General features: G+C 35.7%; 1 protein-coding gene and 1 pseudogene across 2 annotated transcripts in view; one reads left to right on the top strand and one right to left on the bottom strand.

The window, feature by feature from the left end:
* Positions 1-14,750, top strand: part of LOC145528637 (uncharacterized) — a 263,141-nt gene that overhangs the window by 183,765 nt on the left and 64,626 nt on the right. The window lies entirely within an intron of this gene.
* LOC145528923 (DNA damage-regulated autophagy modulator protein 2 pseudogene) lies at positions 1,998-7,880 on the bottom strand (annotated as a pseudogene). The gene has a single exon (XR_014070793.1). The product of XR_014070793.1 is annotated as a DNA damage-regulated autophagy modulator protein 2 pseudogene (transcript).

Raw genomic sequence — 14,750 nt, 5'->3', positions numbered from 1 at the left:
AACCTTGCCTATCTAGATAGTCTTTGTAGGGTGTGGTTGTATGTGGGTGCCCCAGCAACACCACGGGCATTTTTAGCATAACTATTTCCTGAAACAATTAAAAATGTGCATTAAATAATCAGTAGTGCTGGTTCTCTGACTGGAAGCTTTCCCAAATTCTGTGAAATATTCCATTCAACAACATGATTGATCTTCAATAAAGTCTTTCAGTTTGACTTTGACAGATAATATGAAGGAAGAAAGCTCCAAAATGTGAAAATAAAGGAAACTCTTTATTAAAAACCTTATTACACACCCCACAAAGTAATGAAATAGTTTTTATGTGTGTTTAAGAGCATAAATTTCTGAATCCTAATGAATATATTCATAGTTACTGTACTTCAGAATCCTCACTTCATTTAGAAACATGAAGTTTCTAATTTTTTATGTAGAACTCTACATCACAAGGTTTAGGAAAACTTAGTTTTTCTGAGCTGAAATATAGCATTGCTTGATAAGCCCTGATGTCCCTAGAATATGGGAGGCAGGGCTCATGGGCAAAAAATGCTATATATTTTGTTATATATGTAATTATGATGTTAAACATTATGATAGTGTTATTATTATTAGCAGTGGTAGTATTAGGAAGAGTAGAGTCAAGAGTGGAAATTACACCAATACAGTATACTAATGCATATATATGGAATTTGAAAGATGGTAACGATAACCGTATATGCGAGACAGAATAAGAGACACAGGTGCATAGAACAGTCTATGGACTCTGAAGGAGAAGGTGAGGGTGTGATGTTCTGAGAGAATAGCATTGAAACATGTATATTATCATATGTGAAACAGAACACCATTCCATGTTCGATGCATGAGACAAATGCTCAGGACTGGGGCAATGGGATGACCCAGAGGGATGGGATGGGGAGGGAGGTGGGAGGGGGCTCCGGATGGGGAACACATGTAAACCCATGGCTGATTCATGTCAATGTATGGCAAAAACCACTACAATATTGTAAAATAATTAGCCCCCCCCCAAAAAAAACCAAAAACAACAAAACAAAATATACAGATTTGTAAGAGTGGAAATTAGCTAAGCCTTCATTAGGAGTGAAATCTGGAAAGGAATTGTACTGTGGAATAAAACATTGGATAGGATTCAAAGGATGGGGAAAAGTTCTTGATTAGGAGAGATGTATTCCCTCAGCTTTACTGAGATATAATTAACATATAACATTGTGTACATTTAATTTGTACAGGGTGTTGATTTGATTTGATAAACATATAGTTTAAAACAATTATCACCATAGTAATTAGCTAACATCTTCCTCATGACATATAATTACCTTTTTTTTCTTATAGCGAGAAAATTAAAGATCTACTCTGGGAGGGATTTCTTAAACCATCATTATCATTTACTCATGAAGTAATTCTCATCATATTTTTTTCTTTGGTTGAAGATTTTTCTGGTGTACATTTAATCTTCAAAAATATTTCTAAAGGAATTATAGAAAATATAGTGTTTTGTTGTATTGTGTGTAGGTAGCATGCCAAAGGTATTCTATCCTAAGACAAAAAGAAATTTTCGGTGAAGGATGATGTAAGTAGCTAGGGGATTTTAACCCAGTTGATAAATCAGCAACTTTTTTTTTTCTGATGCATAATTTCCTACAGGTCTGTACAAATTGTGTGGATCTGTAAAGCCTTAAGATGAGGGGAGGTGGTGGGGAAGTGGCTGGCTGCAGTTGAAATAGCCCTATATGTTACTCCTGCCAAATTTCCGCAGCTTTGTAGCTAATGAAAACACCGACTAATCTGATTGGTATACATCCCTGTTTCCTTCCATCTTGCTAACACATATTTTCCACAGAAGCGTCTTAACATGATTCATAGTTGCTTCAGGTAGTTTGTGGACAAACATCAGTTAACTGGATTGCATGTGTAGACATATGCAGATATTCAGAATGGAGAATTTGGAGTAGACCATTTGCTTTCCAGTTCACTTAGGTGGAATTAATATACATAAATTCCCTATACATGAAGAGTCATTATACCAGAAAGATCTAGAAGAGACCAAGCAAATCAACTCCAGTTTTTCTCTCTGTGTATATTGTACCCACAGGCAACTCAATTCTGATTTAATGTCTTTTCCCTTTCTGTGTAGAGGAGCTAATCTGATAAGTTATAAATTGCAAATGCCCAGCTTGCACATTAATCTTTCATGGTCATGAGAAAACTATTAACATTATTGAATAATTGGCAAGTATCTTCAAGGGATTTGGAATTTTTAAACTTGAAGGACGCCTTGAGGAAAGATTTAACCAACATTTTATTAAATCTGTGGAATTATTCAATTTAAGGTTGTCCCTTGGTAAAAGCTGTGAGTAGGAGGCATTTGCTTCTAGAGAAATAACCTATTGCCTTTCTCTTTCCTTTACAGCTCCTTGCTCTCCCTCCATTCATTTCAATGAATGAGTTTCCTCTTATTTTCTGTGTAGCCCCCATCATCAAAATCTGTACTCAGTTGTACATCAAGGTGTGACACACTCATAAAGCTCTAAAGTTTTCTTCTTTCCAGAGTGATCCCATGTTAATAAGTGTAGCCAAACACTTGGGGGTGGGGGGGCTTGTTATGAGCTGCAGAATAAGGGAGAGTAATTGAAACCAGCTACTGTGAAAGACTATCCATGGAAACCAAGTCCTAAGAAATTTTCTAAAAGAGGATTCCATGTTCATATGTTTGGCAAAGATTGTTTATTCCTTTGTTGGAAATTCAAAATTCACTTTAGGATAGAAAAGACTCTGAGAAGGTTTATGAAAGGAGATTCTTTAATTCTGCTTAACACAGCATTTGGAGATTGATCATGAAAGCCACCTCTCAATCGTTTATTTCTATATCATCTATTAATAATTATCAGAATCATTGGGTCATAGTATGCATTACTGGAAATACTAGTTTAGTGGTTTTGCCTATTACCTCTGAACTCACATCACATGAACCCTTTTTCACGGTGACATTCCCGGGATAGACTGTGTCCTTGTGACCAGTGATCTTTTCCACAGCGAACAGAGAAAATAAATTTACATTATTTACAAGTAAGAAGACTTTTCTGACACTGGGCATAATTTATACTTTGAATGCATCATCTGGAAAAGCTCTGAGGACTTTAGAATAAAAGATGAGTTTTAATCTCTTTGGGCCATTTTGAGGTATGACATATTGTGTTGTGCTTATCACATGAGCCCCAGTAGATGCACTGGAAAGACCCCAAAGTTTGTTGCAGAAAGTGTTTATGTCACTGGACTGTATTTGCGTTTTTAATGCTCAAATAAGTACCATGTTCCTCTGCATTATTTTACTGCAATGTTTATCATCATTTAATATATTGTATATTTTAATTATTATTTTGCTTATTTTCACTTCCCCATCCCTCAACTGAAATGTAATTTCCATGAGGACAGGGAATTTTTTTCCTTTATAATTTATTTATTTTTTATTGAAGGATAATTGATTTACAGAATTTTGCTGTTTTCTGTCAAACCTCAACATGAATCAGCCATAGGTATACATATATCCCCTCCCTTTTGAAACTCCCTCCCATCTCCCTCCCCATACCACCCCTCTAGGTTGATACAGAGTCCCTGTTTGAGTTTCCTGAGCCATACAGCAAATTCCCGTTGGCTGTCTATTTTACATATGGTAATGTAAGTTTCCATGCATCTCACCCTCTCCTCCTCACTCCTTATGTCCATAAGTCTATTCTCTATGTCTGTTTCTCCATTGTTGCCCTGTAAATAAATTCTTCAGTACCAGTTTTCTGGATTCCATATATATGTGTTAGAATATGGTATTTATCTTTCTCTTTCTGACTCACTTCACTCTGTGTAATAAGTTCTAGGTTCATCTACCTCATTAGAACTGACTCAAATGTGTTCCTTTTATGGCTGAGTAATAATCCATTGTGTATATGTACCACAGCTTCTTTATCCATTCATCTGTTGATGGACATCTAGGTTGCTTCCATGTTCTAGCTATAGTAAATAGTGCTGCAATGAACACTGGGATACATGTGTCTCTTTCAATTTTGGTTTCCTCAGGGTATATGCCTAGGAGTGGGATTGCTGGGTCATATGGTGGTTTTATTTCTAGTTTTTTAAAGAATCTCCATACCGCCTTCCATAGAGGCTGTATCAATTTACATTTCCACCAACAGTGCAAGAGCGTTCCCTTGTCTCTACACCCTTTCCAGCATTTATTGTTTGTAGACTTTTTGATGAGAACCATTCTGACTGGTGGGGGGTGATATCTCATTGTAGTTTTGATTTGCATTTCTCTAATAATGAGAGATGTTGAGCATCTTTTCATGTGTTTGTTAGCCATCTGTATGTCTTCTTTGGAGAAATGTCTGTTTAGGTCTTTTTCCCACTTTTTGATTGAGTTGTTTGTTTTTCTGGTATTGAGTTGTATGAGCTGCTTGAATATTTTAGAAATTAATCCTTTGTCAGTTGTTTCATTTGCTATTATTTTCTCCCACTCTGAGGCTTATCTTTTCACCTTGCTTATAGTTTCCTTTGCTGTGCAAAAGCTAAGTTTAATCAGGTCGCACTTGTTTACTTTTGTTGTTATTTCTGTTACTCTGGAGGTGGATCATAGAGGATCTTGCTTTTATTTATGTCATCAAGTGTTCTACCTATGTTTCCCCCCAAGAGTTTTATAGTTTCTAGTCTTCCATTTAGATCTTTAATCCATTTTGAGTTTATCTTTGTGTATGGTGTTAGGAAGTGTTCTAATTTCATTCTTTTACATGTAGCTGTCCAGTTTTCCCAGCACCATTTATTGAAGAGTCTGTCTTTGCCCCATTGTATATTCTTGCCTCCTTTGTCAAAAATAAGGTACCCATAGGTGCATGGGTTTATTTCTGGGCTTTCTACCTTGTTCCATTGGTCTATATTTCTGTTTTAATGCCAATACCATACTGTCTTGATGACTGTAGCTTTGTAGTATAACCTGAAGTAGGAAGCTTGATTTCTCTAGCTCCATTCTTCTTTCTCAAGACAGCTTTGGCTATTTGGGGTCTTTTGTGTTTCCATATGAATTGTGAATTTTTTTGTTCTGGTTCTGTGAAAAATGCCATTGGTAATTTGATAGGGATTGCATTAAATCTGTAGACTGCATTTGGTAGTATAGTCATTTTCACAATATTGATTCTTCCTACCCAGGAACATGGACTGTCTCTCCATCTGTTTATGTCATCTTTGATTTCTTCATTAGTGTCTTATAATTTTCTGTGTACAGTTCTTTCATCTACTTAGGTAAGTTTATTCCTAGATATTTAATTCTTTTTGTTGCAATGGTGAATGGGATTGATTCCTTAATTTCGCTTTCTGATTTTCATTGTTAGCATGTAAAAATGCAAGTGATTTCTGTGTATTGATTTTGTATCCTGCAACTTTGCTAAATTCACTGATTAGCTGTAGCAATTTTCTGATACTATCTTTAGGGTTTTCTGTGTACAGTATCATGTCATCTGCAAACAGTGAGAGCTTTACTTCTTCTTTTCTGATCTGGATTCCTGTTATTTCTTTTTCTTCTCTGATTGCTGTAGCTAGGACTTCCAGAGCTATGTTGAATAATAGTGGTGAAAGTGGACACTCTTGTCTTGTTCCTGATCTTAGGGAGAATGCTTTCAGTTTTTCACCGTTGAGAATAATGTTTGCTGTAGGCTTATCATATACGGCCTTTACTATGTTGAGGTAAGTTCCTTCTATGCTCATTTTTTGAAGAGTTTTAATCATAAATAGGTGCTGAATTTTATCAAAGGCTTTTTCTGCCTCTATTGAGATGATCATGTGGTTTTTATTTTCAATTTGTTAATATGGTGTATCACATTGATTGATTTCCATATATTGAAGAATCCTTGCATCCCTGGAATAAACCCAACTTGAACATGGTGTATGAGCTTTTTGATGTGTTGTTGAGTTCTATTTGCTAAAATTTTGTTGAGGATTTTTGCATCTATGTCATCAGTGATATTGGTCTGTAGTTTTCTTTTTTTGTGTTGTCTTTGTGTGGTTTTGGTATCAGGGTGATGGTGGTCTCGTAGAATGAATTTGGAAGTGTTCTTTCCTCTGCAATTTTTTGAAAGAGTTTTAAAAGGATAGGCATTTGCTCTTCTCTAAATGTTTGATAGAATTCTATTTTATTCATTTTTTTTTTTTTTTGCAGTTTGAGGTGACTTTTATTTTATATTAATTATACTTGCTGTTATTCACAAACTTCTCAGCCTTGTGTAGGAACATTAACCACTGTTTTATACAAAATGCAACTGAAGTACATTTACCTATAGCTACTTTTCTCATTCATTAGTAATTAAAATTTCAGATCAGAGACTAAGCTTCATGAAACAAGTGTGAGCGAGCATGTGTGATAGACCATTTAGCATAGTATCTGGCCTTGTGGCAGGAATCAAATCAATATCCACAGAATATCTTGTGCAAAGCTTAAGCAATTAAAGTGCTCATGTGAATTCAGGTCTATTTCCCTTTAAAAATGGATTCCAGAAGAAATAAATTTTATAAAGACTATATGAAATGTATTAATATGGTAAAACTATTACTTCAAAACCCAATTCTAAAGGAGCTGTTGAGCACTGCTGATTATTTGGGGTCCTGAAACATTTCTCTTACATAAGTGCTCCAAACAAAACATGAGTTTTAATGGTTTTAAAAATGCGAAAACTTGGATTTTGCAGACTGGTGCACTTCTGGTTGTTTCTCTTAAAAAAAAATGTAGAAAAAAATCTACAGTTTTGTAGCCCTTTGGTTTTACTTTCTGGGCTAAGAAAGTATAGGCATAAATGTTTTTACATGATCCTCTTGAAGATGTCCTTTAAAATAACATCAAATGTCTTAATTCATGTCTCTTGATTATCAGGATTCTTTCATGTCACTCTCAGCCTTGATTAAATGGTTGAAAATTTCAGAGCAGAATAAGTAACTTTCATGAATATTTCCCCAATCCCTGAGAATCATAATCACCAAAGTTATATTTTGTCATTTCATCATACATCTCTGGAAAGTAGCCATGTTCGGTCATTGTTAACAGGACAAGGAGCAGTGTCATAAAGGATTATTCCATGTAAAGTGGCTTCGACTCGTAAAGAAATTTTCTGAAAATCACGAATATAAGTCAGGAAAAAACCAAAGAAGGAAAGGGACATAGACCATTCTGCTGCCGTAGTAATCATGTGAAGTACATAACCTTTGTCCTCAGGGTTCCAGTGGAGTTTCTGTACTATATCAGCACCGAAACTGCCATTGTACAAAAGTGATGAGCAAGTCAGCATGCTAAATGCATTTACTCCACACCAGATAACCAATGACAGTCTGATCCAGAAGACTTGTTTGCCATGAATTTTGGGCTGCATTTGGTAGGAAGGGATAGTTTGAACAAACATATATAATGAGCCCATACCAAACGTGAGCACAGCTCCACACACATGTACAGCTAAAAAGGTGGTTTTCTGGAAGTTTGCCACAAGAGAAAGTCCTAAACAACTCAGTAATCCAAGTACAAGGCCAGCCTTGTTTAATGTGATGATTCGATTCTCTTCAGGATTCAAAGCATGAACTTGCTTATAACGAACATAAATGGTGGCAATGCATAAAACTGCGGCGATATTTAACATTGCCCCAAACAAGCATTTTTCTGGAGCCACTGTACCAGTGTCACTGATATAAGGCAAAACAGGGTCAACATGGTGAAGTGTTATAGCAGTGATATATGAAAATATGAAAGCAGCCGCCGTCCAAATTACAAGGGCTGAAGGAAGGAAACTGAGGCCTTGCTGAAACCACCACATCTCAAACAGGTCTTCTCGCTCAGACGACCCTGCCGGTACGGACCGCTGGGTCCGGAGGCGGCTGGCTGAACGGAGATGGGGCAGGGCCCCGAAGCGCGTGCCCCCATTTTATTCATTTTTGTATCTCCAACATTTAAAATAAGTGTCTGGCATGTAGAAGGTACTCAAAAATGCTATATTTGTTAAATGAATGAAGTACACCCTGAGGAAGGTGTATACACTTATATTTAGCATTCTTATGAGCACATAGATCATGACAGTAGCTTCAGTTCAGTTCAGCCGCTCAGTCGTGTCTGACTCTTTGTGATCCCATGAATCGCAGCACGCCAGGCCTCCCTGTCCATCACCAACTCCCGGAGTTTACCCAAACCCATGTCCATTGAGTCGGTGATGCCATCCAACTATCTCATCCTCTGTTGTCCCCTTCGCCTCCTGCCCCTAATCCTTCCCATTATCAGGGTCTTTTCCAATAAGTCAGCTCTTCGCATGAGGTGGCCAAAGTATTGGAGTTTCAGCTTCAACATCAGTCCTTCCAATGAACCACCAGGGCTGATCTCCTTTAGGATGGACTGGTTGGATCTTCTTGCAGTCCAAGGGACTCTCAAGAGTCTTCTCCAATACCACAGTAGCTTACATAATGTAAATATATGGAGTGAGATAGTAACAATTCTTGAGTTGAAACAATGAAACTCCCCGACATTTATAGGGAGGCAGGGGAAGATAAGTCCATGTGGGCACCAAGAAGTAGAAATGAGGAGATAAGTGGAGAACGAAAAGACCAAAGGTATCCTAGAAATAATTGAATAAGAGATTACTAAAAAGGAAAATAGGTTAATTTTTTATAATATATTAAATATTGTTAAATATGTTACAGGGAAATTGGATCTGATAAGCATCTCTTCTCTGAAAATCCTCACTTTAATGATCATATTGTCTTTTATAAGAGGTACTCCATTCTTGATTTTATACAACTGGCACTAGAGAAATTTTTTAGCAGCTCTTACAACCTAATAATTTAAAAAACTCTTTACATTCATGTTATAGTATATCTTGTAAAAATGTATGTACGAAATCCTCGATCTTGAAAAGAAAACAGGTGATTGAACCTACCTTTGGGAGTTGACTTTGGGAGTGAAAGTTAATTTTAGCATTCTTTCTAAGTGTGGGGGTGGGTGTATGCAAAATGGAGCAGTAGTTCCAACTCTGTATAATCTCAAATAATGTGATACCTTCTGGGGTCATTTTCAGATTGTGTTTGTGGTATCAACTGTCATTTCCCTTGTCATATGAGATGGGCTCAGTATGGATGGTGACAGACATCAGTTTTTAATAATGCAGTGGGAATTGAATTCTCTGATCACATGCTGGAGATGTCAACCTTGTGGGGTGCCTTTTTATACCCACTGACACACAATTTGTAATATATTAATAAATTGGTATATAGTTTATAATATATTAATACATTATAGTATTACGAGTTTTCTACATAATTTTCTTTCTTGATAAACCTGTTTATACATCTGTCATTCCACTGAAATTATTTATGTTTGGAACTATATTTTAGATTGAATGTGCGTTGGCCTTTTAATATCAATAAAGAGGTTTCTTGTGCTCGTGCTTAGTCGTGTCCGACTCTTTGTGACCTCATGGATGGTAGCCTTCCAGGCTCTTCTGTCCATGGGGTTCTCCAGGCAAGAATACTGGAGTGGGTTGCCATGCCCTCCTCTGGGGTATCTTCCCAACCCAGGGATCGATCGGGGGTCTCCTGCATTGCAGGCAGATTCTTTACCAGCTGAGCCACCAGGGAAGCCCAACAAGGATTCTAAGAAAGTATATTTTTGGTGATCTCTAAAAATGTAAAGTCTCTGTCATATATGACCAATGGCAGTATTTGTGTTCTGGGAGCTGACTTCTACCATTCTCCTAAGGATTGAATTCAGTGACATTTTAGCTCACTATTTTATATTTGAGAATTTGAGAGGAGAAAAGAAAGGTTGAGGGTTTGTTATGTGTGCTCGTCAACATCAATAGCTTTTGGTACCATCTGCTATAGCGCTCTAGCTATATCATCATGTGATGTCAATTATATTTAATTTAATCAATGTTAATCTGTGATTAATTCTAACATTCTTAATGATTTAAAATAACGTGTCAGAATATAACACAAAAATATGAAATCTCTCACTACTATTATACTTCACAAAGAATGGGCCAGACTAATTCTGTAAATGGAAAATGTCTTTGTCTAAAAGAAATGCTTTCATTCATCAGGGGCATGTTCACAGACATTTGACACAATCAGCATCTTGACCTGGTGGAAAGACCATTAATCTCACAGTTAGGAATCCTGGGTTTTAGCCCCTGCTCTGTTAATAACTATGTGTTTGCTTATTAACAAATTCGGGGCCTCTGTTCGTATGACTTTTTTATGCCTCAATATCTTTAGAGTCTTATGATTATGAATCATATTGATTGAATGAAAAAGAAACACATGTCCAAATTTGGCTTATGTCTGCATGTGGATAATCTGTTGAAATTGAATCAAGTTTTTAAGTACAAAAAGATGAGGAAGGAATTTTACTTTGTCTTTTAATGCCAGAGAACCCTCATAGAGTAGATGTTCAACTGCTGTAGTAGAGAATGTTGTAAATTTTGTCCCACCAAACAGCTTGACTTGCTTGACATGTGTTTTACTTTTGCTGTTGAGGGATCTTTTGAAGTTCCTTGGGAAGAACTATGGTGTCCTATGGAGAGACAAGCCAGGACAAGCAAAGTTAATGAGAAGAATGTGGCAGATGTGCTTCAGGCGGCTTGTGTACTTCGTCATTCTTTGCAAAAGATAGGTGAAGCTTTAGCTGCCGAGATGTGGGCCCCGGAGTTCATCTTTTCACTGAAACATTAAGCTCAACGTAAAGAATTGCTGTCATTTTAGCTAGTACGTCATCTTGTATTTTTTCAAGTATAAACTATCCTTTTCTTAACTGCTTTTATAATCATTTTTATGACTATGATCTGCACTTGTAAGCACCTTGGAAAATGATGGTAATCTGAATTCCAGGTCTTTCTAATTGGTTGTCAATCTATAGGTGTTTTGTGTTTGAGATATATATATATAAAATATAGATATATAATATATATATTATAGGAATTGGAAAGCAGATCAGGAGCAAATAATGTTTCACAAACATTTGCAGTCCATGATATATGAGCCAGAAATGGGTAAGGCTAGGCATAGGTTTCTTTTATGTGCAAAAATCCATTTTAACATTACATAAAAGAAAAAACACAAGTCTTTGATGTAGGATATTAGGAGTCTTACTAAATGTTTTTCCACTGAAGTAGACAAGATAATAAGATAATAGACTCTGGGCTCTAGTCCTTGGAATATTCTCTGTGTGGGTATAACTGTCTTTTTTTCTTCTGAAATTTGTAGACAGTACTTTCCAGATCTGGTCTTTATTCATTTTAGGCATTGGAAATATTATCTAGTTTATACTCAGACCTGTGAATGCAATCTTGGTGAAGAAAAGTGAAATACTGACTAAAGTTGTCTTGAAGGAATGAACTCAGAGTCTAATTGAGGAGCAAGATTAGCATAGCTTAAGCAAAACTTGAACTCTATAAAAAAGTGTTAAATTGTGAATTAAAGGAATTCTGGAATATCTAATACAATTTTCTTTTATTGACATACCTCCAATGTTGGAATACATGATATCCAATATAGGTAAATTTTTCAGATAATTGAAATTTATCCTTTTGATGTTTTAATTAAATTATTTTGATAATTTTTATAAAATACTTAACATAAGCTCTTCCTAAATAAAAATCTTTCCCTGGTAAGTCAACTAGTCACTATGGACATAGAAACTTTGGGCTAGAAATAAACTTAGAGATGATTGAGTCTAATTTTTTCATTAGACAGTTGTGGAAACTGAGTTTTAGAGATTTTCCCAGCGGAGAAGAGTAACTCAAATTTAAACTTTGCTAAAAAAAAAAACAAAAAACAAACAAACAAACAAAAAAAAAAACTTTGCTGACTCTTGGGATTTTAGTAGGGTATATCTTCCAGGGTTTCTGATATGTTGAAGACTGTTTTTTTCCCATGATAAATGATCCTAGACTGTTATACTTTTATGGTTGTTCCCTGTTATTTATGACTTTTATCACATTTTTCTTTGCTGTTAGCCTAACTTTCTAGGACTGTGAATGTGCCTGATTTGGGCTAGAAAATGGGTTCTAATTATCTCCAAAATAAACCCAATAAGGGCTATGAACAAACAGGATACATTTTATTCCGTGGATTTTCAAATATTTTGGCATGTGGCTCCCTGTTTTCTGCTTCACTCCAAATTCTACCTTCATCCTGGGTTACTTTATCATCCACACTGATGATAGATTCAAACCCTGAATTTCCAGTTCTTACAGTTCATGCTCTATCCCTTCAACCAATCCCCTGACAATTATCCTCAACTCCCTAAATTCCCCATTTTCCCTTTCTTGTCTGTGATAATCAGCACTCAGTTAACCTAGCCATCCCCTTTAAATCTCTACCAGAAAGTTATCGGGAAGTTGGAAAGCTCTTTTCAATGGGTACTGCCTTAAGTTCAAAGTCTCCAAACTTATTTGGTATTTTAATACTATATAGAATTCCTTCTATGTTTTTCCTTGATAACTTTTTATCTTTTTCTCCATGGCTTTCAAGCTCCTCCTCCTTTTCAAACATGTTCTTCTCTTACTTTTGTTCTTACTAATTCAATGGGTGGCCGTAACCCACAGAAGAAAAGAAGCTGCTATATTCCCATAAAATATAGCAGCTTTTGCACATATTGTTCCCTTTTCCTCTTTGCTTACTGTGTATTTTTTGAAATTGGGATCTAATTTTATTTTGATTTCCCACATGGATAAGTGTGACTCAGACGGTAAAGAATCTGCTTGCAATGCAAGAGACCCGGGTTCAGTCCCTGGGTTGGGAAGATCCCCTGGAGAAGGGAATGGCTATCTATTCCACTGTTCTTGCCTGGAGAATTCCATGGACAGAGGACCTTGGTGGGCTAGGATTACTAGCAACCCCAGTCCATGGGGTCACAAAGAGTTGGACATGACTGAGAAACTAACACTTTCACATGTTTCACTACTTAAAATTAAATAATTTATTCATTAATTATGAATAAATAATTATAAGGAACAAGTGCCACGTATTAAGTCATTTTCCCCATACGTTTAGAAAATGTCATTGCAAGAATTTTTCCTTTTATACTAGTCTGTTTCTGAGTTCTTTATCTGGTTAATTAGTCTATTTCCCTCTCACCCTGTTAATTATCACATAATTTAATTATTACAGTTTTCTTGTTGTTGTTATTGTTAAGTCTTAATATCTAGAAAGGTGAGAGTTCCCACACTGCTCTTCTTTGAAAAATGGCCTTATCATTATTGGGGTTAGAACCATGTTGACAAGTTACATGAAAATAACTTTAAAGGATTTTGATTGGAATAGCACTGAATATAAACTCAGTACTATGTAATTTATATATTAACTAGGGAGAGAGCTGACATCTTTATAACACTGAATCTTCTAATCCATGAATGTGATATATCTCTCCATTTAAATAAATTTTTTATCTTTTCTAATAATGCTTTATATTTTTGCTATGTTTTTATAATATTTGTAGGATCTTGCCTGAGTATCTTAGTTTTTGAGGCTATTTTAAAAATTTACAGAAACATGATTTCTTTATTGTTACTTATATAGGGTTAATTTGAAAGTTACATTTAGTCCCTATTTAAAAATGGTTCCACAAAACTAATCATTCTTATATTTGAGATTTGAATAATAAAATATTATCAGCTTACTCTCTGGATCAAGTTTTAGCAGTTAAATAATGAAGATTATTTAAAAAATGATTATTTAATCCTTAGAAACATACTGAAATCACATCTGTGTGAGAAAAACTTTATTAACAAACTGTGTACCAATTCAAAGCAAAGTTTCATTTTGGTATCAGTGATGATGATGATGATAAACTAGTCTGGTACTTATTTATAGTAATGATAACAGGCTTAGTCCAAGCAGAGTTCTGCTTATTTGACACTCTCAAATATGGCATACTGGGGTTATTTTTTATCTTGGCTTCAACCAAAGTTGTTCCTTCTAGTTTTCAGAAGGAAACCTTGCCAGGAAACTGTTCCACTATCTCACTTCTAATGAGTTACTATGATCAGTGAGCCAATTTTTCTTTAGCCTAGGTAATATTTTATTGGTAACACTTAAAAAGCATAAAGTATGTTTAAATTAGCTCTCCTGCATTAAACCAGACCTAATAAATTTGCCTCATGTTATAAACTACATTAATTTAAGAATAGTTTAGAAACAAGCTTTGCATTTTCAAAATTATGCTATGCTTGGTTTCATTTCTGGTTTTGCAGCCCCTCGATATCCAAATTTTGCCCTCACCATACAAAGATGTGGCTCTTAGCAAGGTCACTAGTAAACTTCTAATTGCCATCTCTATCTCTCTCAATTCCTCTACACTAGTCCAAGCTTCGTCTCAGATCTACACTATTAAAATAATCTTCATTGGTCCCTTCACTTACAGTCTTGCCCACTCCTATCCACTTTCTGTATGATAGCTAGGTGTCTGTATTGTTGCAGTTAAGATATGGATTAGTGGGAAAAGATTGACATACACAGCTGCTGTAATTTCCGGCTTATCTTAGCTGAGAATACAGAATTCTGGAATACAGAATTTAATAGAAGTGAATAGAAATGAAATGACTGCACCAAGAAGAAGCAAGCAGCCAAATATCTTGGTCTTTGATTCCTAGCTGGTGACATTTTCCAGTATAGTAGCATCTGGTTACAGTTGAGAAAGAAGTCTAACTCTTCCACTGTCACTTACTGACTTT

The sequence above is a fragment of the Giraffa tippelskirchi genome, chromosome 12 (assembly GCF_054371585.1).
Source record: "Giraffa tippelskirchi isolate mGirTip1 chromosome 12, T2T-mGirTip1v1.2.pri, whole genome shotgun sequence".
Lineage (NCBI taxonomy): Eukaryota > Metazoa > Chordata > Mammalia > Artiodactyla > Giraffidae > Giraffa > Giraffa tippelskirchi.
Note: the sequence above shows the minus strand (reverse complement) of the source record. Positions and strands in the feature narration are given on the sequence as shown.